General features: G+C 48.9%; 1 protein-coding gene across 1 annotated transcript in view; it reads right to left on the bottom strand.

The window, feature by feature from the left end:
* The window catches only part of Trak1 (trafficking kinesin protein 1), a 110,349-nt gene that overhangs the window by 64,892 nt on the left and 28,322 nt on the right, over positions 1–17,135 (bottom strand). Inside the window, 1 exon segment of the mRNA XM_052724703.1 lies at positions 13,605–13,799. The gene's annotated coding sequence lies outside the window, so the exon portion shown is untranslated.

The raw sequence follows: 17,135 nt of genomic DNA, 5'->3' as shown, positions 1-17,135 counted from the left end.
GTGGATGGCAGTGTTACTGCACAGACAGGAGCCTGGGCGTATGGAGTCAGGAGGAGGTTTGGTTTAGGCATCTTGATCAATGTCTCTGACCTTGCTAGAAACACCAGAGATGTCTGCTAAGTGGAGGTGCTACAGGGATGGGGCAGGGCTTGAGCTGATGGATATCAGCATGGGTTTAGGACAAGGCAAGCTAGCAAGAAATGCTGGTTGTGAGCATCCTCATCACTAACTCTTTATAAAAAGGAAATGACCCAGCATGAGCAATTAAGAGTACAGATCCCCAGCTATAATTAGGGAGAGGAGGTAGAAGTACCATTCACGTGCATCTGCAGCATGCACACATGCGCACACATGTGCACACACGCGCGCGCGCGTGCACACACACACACACACACACTGCAGCAGCAGAGCTGAAGTCATGAGCTGCCTGGGAGCAGTGAACACTAAGCAGCAAAGCAAGGTGGTTTTGGCCACAAAGACTGCACACACGCATTTCAATGTTTAAAGACCGGGAAAGCGGTGCTGGGGAGATGGCCCTGTGGTTAAGGCACCTGCTGTGCAGATACGAGGACAGAGCTTGGGTTCCCAGCACCAGATGAGAGTCAGGCAGGTGGAGTGACCCACCTGTAACCCCAGAACTCTGAAGGTGGAGAAAGGGGACCCTCAGAGCAAGCTGGATGTCTAGACGAGCCGAACAGACCAACTCCAGGTTCAGTGAAAGACCCTGTCTTAGTTAGGGTTTCTATTGCTACAAAGAGTCACCATGACCACAGCAACTCTTATAAGGAAAATATTTCATTGGTGGCTTACAGTTCAGAGGTTTAGTCCATTATCATCATGGTGTGACATGGCGGCATGCAGGCAGACATGGTGCTGGAGAAGGAGCTCAGAGTTCTACATCTTGATCCACAGGCAACAGGAAGTGGTCTGTGTCACTGGGAGTAGCTTGAGCAAAGGAGACCTCAAAGCATGCATGCACACACACAGTGGCACACTTCCTTCAACAAGACCACACCTACTCCAACAAAGCTATATCTCCTAATAGTACCACTCCTTATGAGCTGGGGGGGGGGGGGCAATCACATTCAAACTGCCACAGACCCTGATTCAATAACAAAGTGAAGATTAAGGAGGACAACCAGTGTCAACCTCTGGCCTCCACATGTGTGCACACACATATGCATGTGCACCTATACACATACCATACCACAGAGAACAAGAACACACACGCACACGCACACACATGCATGCACACACACGGAGGTGTGTGTGTGTGTGTGTGTGTGTGTGTGTGTGTGTGTGTGTGTGTGTATGAACAAACCAGAATGCATCAGTGAGCACAAGCAAAGGGCCCCCAATGGGCTCTGAAGGAGAAAATGATCCATCCATATCTCTGCAAGGATGATTAAAAGATTAATGCACAGCACAGGGGCTGGAGGGATGGCCCAGGGCTCAAGAGCACTTGTTGATCTTGTAGAGGACCCAGATCAGTCCCCAGTACCCACACAATGGTTCAAAACCATCTGTAATTCTAGTTCCAGAGACCCCCACACCCCCTCTGACCTCCCCAGGCACCGGACACACACAAGGTGCACAGACAAAACAAGACACTCACTATAACAGATAAATCTAAAATAAAATCTGGAAGTGGGGCTTCCTAATAGATAAATCTAAAATAAAATCTGGAAGTGGGGCTTTCTACCGCACATCATCCTCAGACCCCGAAGGTCGTCTGCTCTCCCACTGTGCGCACAAGGACAAGGGGCTCAGATGACAAGCACACCTGCCCAGGATCCACAGCAAACACTCAGAGCGGCCATTATGAACAAGCCTGCCCGCTCCCTCGTCAGTGACACAGAGAACACCGGAGTGGGGGTGGGGTGTGACTGCAAATGCAATTTGAAAGAAAAAAAAGCTGTGTGAAAAAAGATGAAAAGCTCAAGTTAGCAGCTCACGGAAAACAAACAGAAGCAGGTGTTGTTGGGGACATTTGTAACCCCAGTACTCACACCACAGAGGCAGGGGGATCACTGCAACCTCCAGGCCAGCCTGGTCTACATAGTGAAAAGAATGCTCCACCCAGGGCTACACAGAGAAACCCTGTTGGTAGGGGTAGACAGGAATCTGTGCTCTATTAGTGAGTGACATCTGCAGCCCTTTTCTATTTTTATTTTGAGACAAAGTCTCACTAAGTTGCCAAGGCTGGCCTTGAACTTACTATGTAGACCAGGCTGGTCTCAAATTCTGATCCTCTTGTCTCAGCCTCACAAGTTGATTGGGTTACAGGTCTGTCCCACCAACCCTGGGTCAGTGTGACTTCTTTATTGCATGTGCATGTATATATACTGTGTGTGCATGTTCACAGGTGTGCGTGGGTACATGTACATATGTGTGCAAGTGCATGTGGAGGCCAGAAGCTATATCAGGTGTCTTACTCGGTCACTCTCCATCTCATATATATTGACAGGGGTCCTCATTAAAACCAGAACTGGTGATTCTGCTAGCCTAGCCAGCCAGCTTGCTCCAGGGACCCCCGGTTTCCACCTGCTGAGAACTGGGGCCTGCACAGCTGCCTGGCATTGTATTTGGGTTCTGAGAGTCCTGATTTAGGTCCTCATGGGTGAGCAGGAAGCATGGCACCCCAGCCACCTCCCACATCCTTACTGTGACTTCTTGATATTAAAAAGAAACACTGCTTCCAGCTTTGCCATAGTGTGGCCTGGTAAGGACACCCCTCCCCTGCAGCAGCACACGGGACACCCCTCCCCTGCAGCAGCACACGGGACACCTCACCCCTGCAACAGCGCACAGGACACCCCACCCCTGCAACAGTGCACGGGCACTCCAGGACCCTCTGGGTCAGGGAACACTCAGGTTCCCTGCAGAGCTGTTGACTCCACAGCCTGGAGGAGCAGGGAAGGATCATGATGGGTCTGTAAGCGCACGTTCTGAAGAAGCAAAGGCCACTCCCAAAGGTCTCAGGAAGAGAATGGACAAAGCCGGCTTAGAAGAGCTGGACACATTGTGACAATTTAAATACTGTAGGGGAAATACAGCTAATTGTTTTTAAAGGGAACAGGTGGCGTCAGTGTAAGCCGTGACACCACAGTGAATATCCATAAAAAGGCAAGCAGGGAGCACGCCAACTGATCCACACAGGATAGAAGACTAACAGGGAGCTATTTTAATCCATCTTAGGAAGTCGGGTAGGTGTACCTCACTGCTCTATCCCTGCCACCCCACCTTCTGGAAGACTGCTCAATGCATCTCTGCGCGGGGTGGCTATGAATATACCAGCCGGATGTGGATGAGGACAAGGTACCAGGAACAGAAAAGCCTGGCATTGTGGGCGTAAACGACACCTAGACAGGAGGAGGGTCAGACCCAGGGCAGCAAGACGATGGATTACCCAGAAGGCTCCGGAGGAGAGCAGACTGCCCCACAAGGGGTTGAGTGGGGTAAATTCTTGAGGTCAAAGTGTAAAGGACCCAGTCAACAGCTACAACAAGACACCAACAGATCTATATGTGGATCCCAGGACGGTGGACCTGGAAGTTGGGATAATGGGTTATGTCACAGCATTCAGGTGTGTCCTGTGTCCCTTCAGAGGACAGCAGATTGAGGGCTGAAGACCTGTGTAAAGATCCCCCCGGGCCATCAAGACAGTCCGGTGGGTAAAAGCACCTGCCACCAAGCCTGACAGTCCGGGTTCAATCCGTGGGACACACATGGTGGAGGGACAGGACCGATTCTCACTGGTGTCCTCTGACCTCCACATGTGTGCTGTAGCACGCATGTACTCCCACCCTACCCCCCAGAGAGAGAAAATGTAATTTAAAAGGAAAAAATTACCATTGGAAGCTATGGGTCTAAGTTAAGATGACATCGTCCTAAATTAAAGGGAACCAAATCCAATGGTTGGTGTCCTTCAAAGTCACAGGACAGACTGGAGCCCAGGGTGACAGGGGCAGTGGAATGGTATGAGGTCTTCCTCAGAGCACCCTGGACCCTGGGCTCCTGACTTTCAGAACCGGAAGTGACCGAATGTCTACTGCTCCAGGGCACCAGCTGTGTGACATCTGTCCTGAGCACTGGAGAGCTAACGTAACTACTGGGAGAAAGAAACTTCTTTATCAGCTGTAGAGACTCCTGAGGGAAAAATGGGCTGGGCTGGGTGATAACTCAGTTTGTAATGTGAGGACCTGGATTGATCCCCCAAATCTGTGCTTACAGAGCAGGGTGTGTGGGCTGGAGAGAGGCTCCCAGAGGATCTGGGTTCAATTCCCTGCAATCACATGGTGACTCACAATAGTCTGTGACTCCAGTTCCAGGGGATCTGATGACCTCTTCTGGCCTCTAAGGGTACCAAGTACTCACATGGTGCTCAGATATACAGCACCCAAATACATAAAACAATGTTTTTAAGCCAGGTGCTGTGGCTTGCACTTGTAACCCTAGTCCTGGGGAGATGGACATAGGCAGATCCCTGAGGCTCACTGGCCAGCTAGCCTAGTATAATTTGGTGAGTTCCAGGCCAATGAGAGACCCTGTCTCAAAAATGTGAATGAGGAACGATGACTGAAGTTGTCTTCTCAGCCTCCCTGACACTCCACAGGTGCAGCAGCACACATGTAAACACACACACACACACACACACACACACACACACACACACACACACACACACACACAATTACTGGAAAAGAGAGAAAACATGCATCACCAAATAAGGAAGGACACTCGGAATGCCGTGCTTAACCCTAAGTACCAGGAGCCTGTTGTAGATACTCGCAGGCTGCCAAGCCCCGTCTGAAACACGTTCCCAGGCTCTAGACCTCCCATCCCTTAAACAGCACTACCACCTTTGCCCATACCCAGATGGAGCCAGGAGGCCTGAGGCAGAAGACAGGGAGAGCCTGACCAGAGAGGACTCACTCAGCATAACAGTCCAGCTTTCTCATTCCAGTCTTCAGTGCTGAAAATGTCACTGCCAGCCCGTGAGACCTCACGGCAGAAGGCAGGCTGCAAGGAACAGCTTGCTGTCAACTACTCCTTTTAATCCAGGCACAGGCCACCCCGCCACCACCACCACCACCCGGGAAGGCAGGGGTGGAAGCCGCCATTCGCCCCCAAGCAGAGAGAGGACAAAGCCCAGTGCATAGGGCTCTGGGCAGCTGTCATCAACACCAGCCTCCTCGCTGGAAGCGCAGGGGGAGAGAGTGTATCTTGGCATCAGGAAGAAGCCTGAGCTGGCTGAATCCCCCACCTGTCAGCACAGAAGGTCTGGGGGAGAAATCTCATGCCCATGACCAGCATGGCTCACAGCTGATGCCATCACCTCAAAACACACATAAACCACAGCCTCAAAAGACCCCAGCTCCCGCTCCTGCCCAGACCCCGCTCCTGCCCAGACCCCGCTCCTGCCCAAACCCTGCTCAGCAATGGCAGCCTGGGAGAGAGGAAGTGACAGCTGAGCTGTCTTGTTGGTTTCCCGCCCAAGCTGGGTCCAGCTCTGTCTCAAACTCGCAGAATTAACACGAGAAGAAAACAATCTGCACAAAACAGCCTGCCAACCATGTTGTTCTTGAGCAGAAAAAGATATTGTTGGAATCTGATTTGATCAAAAAAGATGAAAGGCTCCAGATGGCAGATGTGGGACCACGAGTGTGGGCTGCTCTCCAGAAACTGTCCAGGAGGCCGAGGGCAGCCAGGCATTCTCACACGTAGCAGCTTTCAATCACCTCCCGATAGACAATTCCATTCCTCCAACACCAGTGCCCAGGCCCACAGCTAGGTGGAGCAGCTCACGTGTGGAATGTGGTGGTGGCAGGGCCACACTGCCCCCTTCATTCCCACAGCTGCCCCCATCTGAACCAGCTAATATGGAGGAATGTGGGACCAGGGCCGAGGCCTTGCTGATGGGAGGAGTTTATAAGGCGGGGGCACAGGTCCTGGACACCCCCACCCCCACCCCCAGTCTTTACCCATGAGCAAAATGGCAGGAAGGGCTCTCTGCTCGCATCGTGGAAACTCAGGGCTATACTAAGGAAGGTACTGTCATGGGTGCATTTTGGCAAATCCCTCTGGCAACTCGATCCCCTTTCGATCCTCCACAGACTCTCACCCACCTTCTTGTCTGTCCTTCCTTCCATCCTGTCCAGCTCGACCTGGGTAAGATCAGCCTCTTCACTGACACTCCCCAGATGTGTATGTACATGCATGTGTGAGTACACACTTGTGTGTACATGCATTCTTGGTTAGCTGTACACACACACACATCCTGAAATGACCAGTCACACTCCCAAACTGTCTTTACCCTCTCTGAGCATCCCTTCCTGGATATTGGTTACCTGTGCAAACAACAGTAAAGCAAAGATTTCCTTCCTCAGACACCTCATAAGAAATCTTAGGGTATGCTCAGACTTCTGAAAAATCTGAGTCTGATGGTCGGGGACAAACTGCTCATATACACTGTACTGCTGGCCCTGACATCTGGAAGCAAGAGTATCTATGGCAGGGCTGGAGAGCAGGAGGAGAGGAGGAGGAGGAGGAGAAAACCCTGGACTTTATTAAGCAATGTGCTAACTTAACAAATAAATAACTCACATTCAGCCTTTAAAAAAGCTGTCAGGGGCCGGGCGGTGGTGGCGCACGCCTTTAATCCCAGCACTCGGGAGGCAGAGCCAGGCGGATCTCTGAGTTTGAGGCCAGCCTGGTCTACCAAGTGAGTTCCAGGAAAAGGCGCAAAGCTACACAGAGAAACCCTGTCTCGAAAAACCAAAAACAAACAAACAAACAAACAAACAAACAAAAAAGCTGTCAGGGGAACTGAAAAATCTAAGTATGAAATGCACATTTGTGCCAGGCATGGTGGCACAGGCCTGGAATCCCAGCTCGGGGGAGGCTGAGGTTCATGGCCAGCCTGGGCTACAGTGGGTTCAAGGAGCAGAAAGGTTCTGAGGAGGCACACAGAGTATGTGTGGGAGGAGATGTGGAGGAGCGAGGGGAGGAAGAGGAAAGGGAAGATGAGGAGGGGAGGAGGCAAGGGGGAGAGGAAGGGGGAGGGGATGAAAACAGGAGGTGGGGGAGGGGGAGGCCACTGCTGCAAATGATTTAACTGCATAATAGATTAAACTCCAGTGGGAACACTTTGAATAAGGCTCTTCATATTTAATCAGCACCCTGGTACCCTACCAGTAGGAGCTCTCTTGAGGAGAGGCCCCTCGGTAGGTGAGATCAACCAGGAAAAGAGTCCTTGAAGCAGGGCAGAAGTGTGTTCCCACATCCGGCCAGCACAGGGCTGGCTGGATGCTGCCCCCAACCTGGCAGGAAGAGCAGGGCAGTTCAGTCAGGGTGTTAGAGCATCAACCCACACAGAGGACAGAAAGTCCCAGAGAGGAGACCATTGTCCTTACCACCCCCACCACAAACCAGCACACGCCACAGTACCGGGCGAAGACATGGAGATCGAAACAGCAGAGATGTGCTCACCTCCTTAGTCAGAAAACCTCGGCAGACTCTCAAGCACTAGAAGGCCCGCTGTGCCTGCCCACCCTGAACACACTGGGCCAGTGCTCTGAAACCTATTTGCTTGGGGACCTGTTCTTCCCGTCACCTCAGAGGCAGGGCGGTCAGCAGACCCCAGGTGTGACACAGAGAATTCCTTCTTGGATCAATGCGTGTTAACCATAAGAGGCCAGGGAAGAGCGACCCACAGGAGCATGTCCACCTAACAACACACATGATGACCTTTCCCCTTGTGCCTGCTGACTGGTCTACCGCACACGGGACACCATCAGACCACACGAGGCAGCTGGACATCACAGAGCAATGACATGTGTCTGGCTATGTATCACATGTTATGGAAAATGAATTCTGTTGAATACATAGTTTATAAATAAATAAGTTTTGAACATATCCTAACACCAAGGTCTCGAGGAACTGAGCTCTGTCTTTTGTGTTTTATCAGGTGAGTGTTAGCCTTGGGTTTCTCTCCCCTTTCAGCTGCTCTCAGAGTGGGCAGGACATGACAAGGTGACCCATGTTTGAATATCAGCACCCTTTTTGCTGTGTCTCTTTGGGGAAGCTTCCTAACTTCTCTGGTTCCTAGGATTCTCAGCTATGAAACAGAGATGGCAAGAGTGAGGATGAGAAGGCCCTGCACACAGGAAGTGCTAAGCATGAACCGTTCTTATTTCCTGTTTGGCCCTCTGACCTCAAACACCCCGTACTTATGTGCACGTACTTTGGAAGTCTTACTCTCCGCATTTCTCAGATTCAGCATAAGTTAGCCGGGGAAGTGCTGGAGGACTCTGAAAAGGTCGATGTGGAGGAAAGTCACTCTGAAAGGAAGATGTGGAAACTTTCCTTCTCATCAGCCAAAGGGGCACCAAGTCTTAGCCCAAACACGACAGCCAGGAAGAGTCTACTCTGGTTGCACAGTAAGATGTAACTACCCACTTCTGGTTTCTCACCTTAGGGAGTCCTGTACCCCCAACTCCACCGGCAACAGAGGACACCGCCCTACGCAATGTCGATAGTGGACCTAGGAGGGAACAGGAGGACACTCACAGTGGCCTGACACCCGTGATTCACTGTGCTGAGTCATGTATCACCTGGGTTACAGATGTATAAACAGACACACAAACCCACACAGGGCCGGGACAATAGCTCAGTCAATAAAGTACCTTATCGTTGGTTGTTTTTTTACTCTTTGCTCTTTGGGGGGCCCGCCACCCAGGTTCCAAATAAATCACACATGGAGGCTTATTCCTACTTATGAATGCCCGGCCTTAACTCAGCTTGTTTCTAGCCAGCTTTTCTTGACCTAAACTATCCTGTCTACCTTTTGCCTCTGGGCTTTAACCTTTCTCTATTTCTGTATATCTTTTCTTTCCTTCTTGTTCTATGTCTGGCTGTGTGGGTGGGTAGCTGACCCCTTCTTTTCTTGTTCCTCCATCCTTCTCTCCTCAGATTTCTCCTCTTATTTATTCTCTCTACCTGGCAGCCCCACCAATCCTTTCTCCTGCCTAACTATTGGCTCTTTGTTAGACCAATCAGGTATTTTAGACAGACAAAGTAACACAGCTTCACAGAGTTAAACAAATGCAACATAAAAGAATGCAACACATCTTTGCTTCATTAAACAAATGTTCCACAGCATAAACAACTGTAAAACATCTTTAACTAATAGTCTACAACTGTGCAATCCCTGAGACCCACGTAAAAAGCCAGGCATGTTGGAACACACCTGCAACCCCAGCTCTGTGAAGGAGGAGCGAGGAGGACCCCTGGGGCCCCCTGACCAGAGAGTCAAGCTGAGTTAGTGATCTCCAAGTGCAGTGAGAGAGCCTGTCTCAAAACAAGGTGAGCTGGGCATGGTGGCGCACACCTTTAATCCTAGCACTTTGGAGGCAAAGGCAGGTAATCTCTGTGAGTTCCAGGCCAGCAAGGGACACATAGTGTCTGACTTAGGGTTCTGTTGCTGTGAAGAGACACCATGACCACAACTCTTATAAAGGAAAACATTTCATTGGGGCCGGCTTACAGTTCAGAGGTTTAGTCCATTATCATCACAGCTGGAAGCTTCTGAGACCTCAAAGCCCACCCCCAGTGACACACTTCCTCTAACAAAGCCACAGTTACACCAACATGGCCACTCATCCTAATGGTGCCACTCCCTATGGGCCTATGGGGGCCATTTTCATTCAAACCACCACACATAGTGAGACCCAAACAAACATATGTGAGAGATGAATAGACGAAGATAACGACAACCTCTGGCCTCTACATGCACATACATGTATGCATCTATGCACATGAACATACGGATACCACAAAAAAAGAAAAAAAAGTAAGGCCAGGCATGGTGGTACATGCCTTTAACCCCAGGACTCAGGAGGCAGAGACAAGTTGACCTCTGAGTTCTGGGCCAGCCAGTGCTACATAGTAAAACTCCTTCTTGAGAATAAACAAACAAACAAATAAAAAACCAGGACACCAGACAGAGTAGGGCCCCTAACTTGTGCCTTCTACACACCACCTGCACGTATGTCTGTGCGAACAGAAACAGCTGTGTCTGCGTAGTTATTAAATCCCAAGGAGAGTCAAAGCCATAACATAAGAGCTACCTAATAAACACATTAAATAAGGAGGTCTACTGCACTGGAAGCAACCCCCGCATCTTCAACCCAGTGATGGGCAGAGAGGCACATTTCAGTGTCTGCAGCTCAGCAAACAAGCGGCTCTGACCTCCACTGGTAACAAAGTTGCATATTCCGCTGCTCACACCCAGCTTTGTCTGCCAGTCTGACTATGGAGGATAATGTTATATTTCAGTCTGAAATAACTAAATTCACAAAACTCTAAATTCTCTTTACAGACATTTGGGGGTCCTAGGACTTCAGTTTAAGTCCTGCATTTCAAAGTCAATACAAAAAAAGGATTTATTTTATTTTTAATTATATAATTAAATAATTATATGTGTTTGTGTATTTGTGGGTGTGTGCACTTGTGAGTGCAATGCCTGCAGAGTCCAGAAGAGGGCACCCAATCCTGTGGAGCAGCTGTGAGTTGCCTGATGTGGGTGCTGGACTGCACTCAGGTCCTCTGCAAGAGAAGTAAATGCTCTTAACTGCTAAGCCATCTCTCCAGATAGATCAAGACAGCTAACCAGCCACTTGGCTCTGAGCACAGAATCCACAGGAAGAACAAATCAACGAGACTTTGCCACACCCAGCCGTAAGACCTGCTCCGTGCTCATTCCGGCCTCTCCAGTTGTGTTATATGCTGCAGACCCACTGGTGATCCTAACAGGGTTTCTTACACATATAACTGAAAATAAACAAGAGAGACATCCCTGTGTGCGTCTCCTGATAAAAAAGACCCTAGGAGCTGTGGGCTGTGCAGCCTCACCTGCCTGCAACGGGTCAGTTCTGTGACAGTCCTGTAAAATGGTCGTGTGCATCCATGAATGATGCTCTAATTACACTGCACGTGTCCATGGCCAATCGCTGTGTGAAGAGGAACAGGAGTCTCCCATGGCAGAGACAACAGTGAGGCTCTGACAGAAGAGCAAGGGACACAACAGACTTTCTCAAAAATAATTCTACTGTGGACTTGCACAGTAGAAAAAAACATACAAAACCTACAAGAGAAGTGACTTGGCTTCCCACACACAATCCCACATCCCTTGCTGGTGTGGATGCCCTGGCTAAACAAAACTGACTCACAAAGAACTCTGACCCACTGTGAGGCACATGAGACACTCTAGGCATGGGATTATTCTATTTTTTGTTGTTATTGACACTGGCTATCAGTAGTGCTCAAAAGATACTGTGTGGATTGCATCAAGGATAAACTCACAGGTCAATCCAAACAAAATTCCTTTCTTATTGGTATTTAATACAGAGAACCTGAGAACAGTCCTGAACACACCCTAAAGCAGAGGCCTTCAGTGCTAATGTGTTTATTATAAATGATCTTGGAAATTGGAGCGACTGGTCTAGGCTAGTGAAAACTGCAGAAAGCTCAATGATGTACCACAAGCTGGTTCTCAGTGACATTACCACCAGAGAAGCGGGATTGTCTTTAAAAGAGGGTAGGTAGCCGGGCGGTGGTGGCGCACGCCTTTAATCCCAGCACTCGGGAGGCAGAGCCACGCGGATCTCTGTGAGTTCGAGGCCCGCCTGGTCTCCAAAGCGAGTTCCAGGAAAGGCGCAAAGCTACACAGAGAAACCCTGTCTCGAAAAAACCAAAAAAAAAAAAGAGGGTAGGTAGCATGATGACATACAGATAAAATAATGAGAAATAAACAGATATGCAAATGACAAAGGAGATATTAATTTCGTCTTCAGATTTTTTAAATTATGTGTATATGTGTATATCTGTGTGTAGGCATATGGATGAGTGCAGTGCTCACATACGCCGGAAGAGAGCATCAGGTTTCCTGAAGCTGGAATTACAGATGGATGTGAGCTGCCCAACACGGGTGCTAGGAACTGAGCTTTGGTCTCCCAGAAGAGCAGCCCTCTCTCCTAACTGCTCAGCCATCTCTCCAGACCCAGACCATGTGACTTTCTAAAGAACAGAAATACAGGGACAGAGGCTAGCTCGATGGCAGAGCACTTGCCCCACGTGTTGGAGGCTCTGGATTTATCTTTCTGTGGGAGAAAATAAAGCAGCATTTATTGCTTGGTGTGGTAGTGCCCTCCTATACTCTCAGCATTTGGAGGCTGAGGCAGGAGGATCACCACATTTGAGGCCAGCCTAGACTACATAGGCCATCTTGGGCTACCTAGTGAGACTCTGTCCAAAAAAAAACAACAAAAAAAGAATTATTATAAAAAGGCATCCCTTTAAAGTCTGGATGCATTGAGAACTGGTAGAGTACTTGCTTAGTGCCTAGCATGTACAAGACCCTTGGTTCAAATGCCAGCATTAAAAGAATAAAAAAGAGGGCTGGAGAGATGGCTCAGAGATTAAGAGCACTGGCTGCTCTTCCAGAGGTTCTGAGTTCAATTCCCAGCAACCACATGGTGGCTCACAACCCTCTGTAATGAGATCTGGCGCCCTCTTCTGGCCTGCAGGGATGTGTGTGGGCAGAACATTGTATACAAAATAAAGAAATAAATAAATCTTTAAAAAAAAAGAATAAAAAGGAAGAGAGAAGGGGAGAGGAAGAAGGAATGAAAAGCAAGCATGTACAAGACCCTTGGTTCAAATGCCAGCATTAAAAGAATAAAAAAGAAGAGAAAAGGGGAGAGGAAGAAGGAATGAAAAGCAGCTGTCACTTGAATAAGCATTAGTAACATTAAATATTAACTTTTAAAATCACGATCCTCTGTCAGCAGCACCAGGTCATCACACTGCGTTCTCGAGCTCTCTCTCTCTCTCTCCCCCTCCCTCCCTCCCTCCCTCCTTCCTACATCTCTGAGTCCTCCTTAAATAGCAGCTCTGTCACCCAGTGGCATAACTTTATGCGGCAATGGTTTGACTCCCGGAATTCCAGCTTAGTCAGTCAACCTTGGTCCGTGTCTTGCTATGTCTATATGGGAGGAAGCTGCCTAGATTTCCTGTGACTTTTGCTTTTAAATACGGACAGACTCACTCCCCATGGAGTTAAAAAAGGGAAATGATGGGGCTGGAGAGATGACTCAGCTGTTAAGAGCATTAGCTGCTCTTACAGAGGATGCAGGTTCAATTCCCAGCACCCACACAGTGGTTCACAACCATCTGTAACTCCAGTACTAGAGCATCCAACGCCCTCTTCTGGCCTTCTCAGGCACTGCATGCAACATGATGCACATGCTGACAGGCAGAAACACACACACATAAAATAATGCACAATAAATATAACAAATAATTAAAAAAAAACAGAAAAGAAGGGAGATGAGAATAGTTTTAAGTTATTCTGCGTGGTTCCCCTCTACTCATCCAGATCAAGAAGACCCCTCCTAACGTGGCTAACCCACTCCTGAGGCCACATCCCCCTTGGCCACCCTTCTACAGATGCCACGGTGACTCATGGCAGGCCTGACTGGGGCCCTAGCAAGGAAGGACTGGTCACCACACTGCTGCGCCCATAGAAGGGGCCAGCTACTTACGGAAGTATTTCAGCGTCTCTTCAATCTGCTCGGTTGTGAGGTCGATGTTGGCATCTGGGGAAATGAGAGGTGTATGCAGCCAGTCATCGTGGTCATAGCCGTAGATGGTGTCAGCTCTTAGCTTGTAATGGGGCAGCTGCTCCTCCAGCAGGCTAATGATCTCAACTTCTGGAAGGTTGGTGCTGTTGCACACGTCTAGAGAGAAGAAGATGGAGGCGTAAGTGTGGCCTTAGGGAGCTAAGACACAACCACTCGTGTCTTGTCACCCACCTGCAACAGGCAAAACCCAGGCAAGGACATACCAGGGATCCCTTCTGATCTGAAATCTACTCTCCAGACCTAGAATTGCTGAGGTGGAGATGTCTAAGGGCAAAGGGTGCAGGTAGACACTGAGCATAGCTTAGAACACTGCACATCCCAGTATGGTGTCTTAGTCAGGGTTACTGTTGCTGTGATCAAACACCATGATCAGACACAGCTTGGGGAGAAGGGTTTCTATCTCTCACAGTTCCATATAACAGTTCATTATCAAAAGCAGTCAGGGCAGGAACCTGGAGTCAGGAGCTGATTCAGAGGCCATGGAGGGGAGCTGCTTACTGTCTTGCCTCCCATGGCTTTCTCAGCCTGCTTTCTTGTAGAACCCAGGACCAGCAGCCCAGGGATGACCCCCACCCACCAATCACTAAAGAAAATGCTCTGCAGACCTGTCTACAACCCAATCTTATAGAGGCATTTTCTTAATTGAGGTTCCTTCCTCTCAGATGACTTCAGTTTGTGTCAAGTTGACATAAAACTAGCCAGTACATATAGTGACTGTGATTGACAGCCACTAAGTGTAGATTTCAAAATAACAAGTAGAGAGGATTTTGAAGGATCCCAACACCATGAAATAAAAGATGCATGTTTAAAGTAACAGATAAATCAATAGTGTGACTGGATACTATAAACTATATGTATGTACTAAACTGCAGCACTGTACCCATAAACATGCATAATTATTATGAGTCAACAAAGACTTATAATTTTGTTTTGTTTGCTTTCTTTTTTTTAAAACAGGGTAGCTGTGGTTGTCCTGGAACTTGCTCTGTAGACCAGGCTGGCCTCAAATTCCCAGAGATCTGCCTGCCTCTGCCTCCTGAGTGCTGGGATTAAAGGCATGCACCACCCCACCTAGCAGAGACTAGTATTTTAACCTTAGAACTCTGTGTGTTGACTACTTTCCATAGTAGCACCTCCTGTCGAGTGCCTACTGTCTGAGAAGGGAACCACCATTTTCAAGCTTTCACCTTCCAAGTCTTACATCCATTGTTGTTGTTGTTGTTGTTTTTGCTGTCTTCTCTCAAGCATTTGCTCTGGAGCCAACCCAGTCACCATTTAACCAAAGTACCCAATCGCTTCCTGCTGCACTTACCATATGTGCCCTCCCCTCACCTAGAATCTAGCCTATATTTAACTTACTGATCCATCTATCCACTCCATCTAGTCATCCATCCATCCATCCATCCTTCCTTCCATTCTTCCATTCATTCTCTCTTCCTTCTACTCTTCCATCCATCCTTTTTCCTTCTATTCATCATCCATCCATTCATTCTTTCTTCCCTCTATCCTTCATTCCACCCATCTATCCTTCCTTCCTTCCATTCTTCCACCCATCCATCTATACATACATCTATCTCTCCATCTATTATTCCTTCATTCTATCCATCAATTCATCCTTCCATCTGTCCACCCATCCATTATTCCTTCCATCGATCCATCCACCCAGCCAGCCAGCCAGCCATGTTTTGAATACCAGAGGCACAGGGGACACAGGAGAGCACAACCATCAGTGCTGGCCTCACCTCAGCTCCCTCCTGTGTCCACCATCCTCCCAGGCACAGCTGGAGCATAACTCCTCCCTATATTCACAGTGCCTTGTCAGAACTACTACTCTGTGAGTAGGTTCTGTCTTCCGAGTACTGTGGCACACAACTCATCTGGCTGTGCGATGGCAATCTTTCACACACAGGTCCTCGATTTGCCCATGGACCCCACAGCTCCAGGTCCACTGTGCTCAGGTGGGAGTGTAGCAAAGCCTGGAATGGTATGGTGGGTAGTTTTCCTGCTGCTCTGACCAAACCCCTGATAAGAGCCAAACTAAGGAGGAAGGGCTGACTTTGGCTCACAGTTTGAGGGGACACAGTCCACTGTGGCAGGCAGGGCCCAGTGACAAGAGCACAAAGTGGCTGGTGGCACTGCAGCCCTGTCAGGAAGCAGAGATGGAAGAGCACTGGAGTGAGGCTGGCGTTCTGCTTTCCTCTCAGCGCAGGAGTCCAGTGGATGGATTGGTGCCGCCCACATCCCGGGCTGGTCTTCCCACTTCAGTGAGACCTCTCTGGAAACAACCTCACAGACATACCTGGAGGTGTGTTTCCACGGTGATTCTAAATACAGTCAACTGACGGTGAACCTCCCACACACAGCCCACCTGTAGCACAAATGCTAATTGGTCTTAATAATAAAAACCCAGAGTCAGATATCGGCGTGAAAGCTGAAAGATCAGAGAAGCAGAGTAGCTAGCTGTTGTAGAATATTATTTTAAGAAATGTTACTTTTATTTATGCTCTGGAATATATGTTTAATGATGCAAAGATGTGCTTGATTAAATAAAATTCACCTGAGGCCAGGAGGCTGAGTCAGCAACTGGCTGACAGGAAGTGGTAAGGAGGAGCCAGGTGGAGAAGGGTTTATAAGGAGGGCGAGGAGACCCAGGAGGGCTTTTTGGAGGACGAGAGCAAGGAGAAGAAGTGAGCTACTTGCTATTCAGCCTCTAAAGAGCAGAATTCCACCTTAACCTTTGAATCTTGAGTTCTTTAGAGGGACAGAGGTTTAGTTAAGTTCCCTTCGTAGCTTTGAAAGAGTCGGTGCCTGAGGGAACAGATTTCTCTCCAGCTACGGCCAGCCAAATGCTGCTGGTCACAGCAGCAGAGCTGCAGTTGCTGGTCCGGACAACAGTGGTTTAAAAGGCATCAACAATTTCTTAAAAAGACAACAGCCAGCCACTAGAAAGACCTCCTACCTCTAGGAATCCTCAGACTGAAAGGGGCCCGAGCTCCTGTATCCACTCTGCCTTATCACTTCTCTCTCAGCCCAGCCATATCACTTTGTATTTCCTCCTCCCAATTGTTGGGATAAAAGGCATGAGATCCCAAGTGCTGGGATCAAAGGTGTGTGCTACCACTGCCTAGCCTCTAGTGGCTAGCTCCATTTGTTAGAGCACCAACAAAATACAACCACATTCCACCCAAGCAGTCTTTTTAATTAAACGGTAGTTCAGCTGTGTGACACATGGAACGAGAACACAGACCATAGTACCCTGCAGACTCTTCTACCCCGCGCTTACTCACAAGGACAGATAATGACGGATCAACATGATGGAATTCTGGCATCAGCCATGAGCTCAGCCCTGTCAGCGGGGCCACACCAGTAAACTGCCCTGGGAGCAGCAGGGGTCTTGTCAACCCGGAACCAGCTGTTCTCCATGTGGACAGG

Source organism: Peromyscus californicus, unplaced genomic scaffold (assembly GCF_007827085.1).
Source record: "Peromyscus californicus insignis strain IS unplaced genomic scaffold, ASM782708v3 Scaffold_11__1_contigs__length_118956290, whole genome shotgun sequence".
Classification (NCBI taxonomy): Eukaryota; Metazoa; Chordata; class Mammalia; order Rodentia; family Cricetidae; genus Peromyscus; species Peromyscus californicus.
The sequence above is the reverse complement of the archived record's forward strand: the minus strand, read 5'-3'. Positions and strand labels throughout refer to the sequence as shown.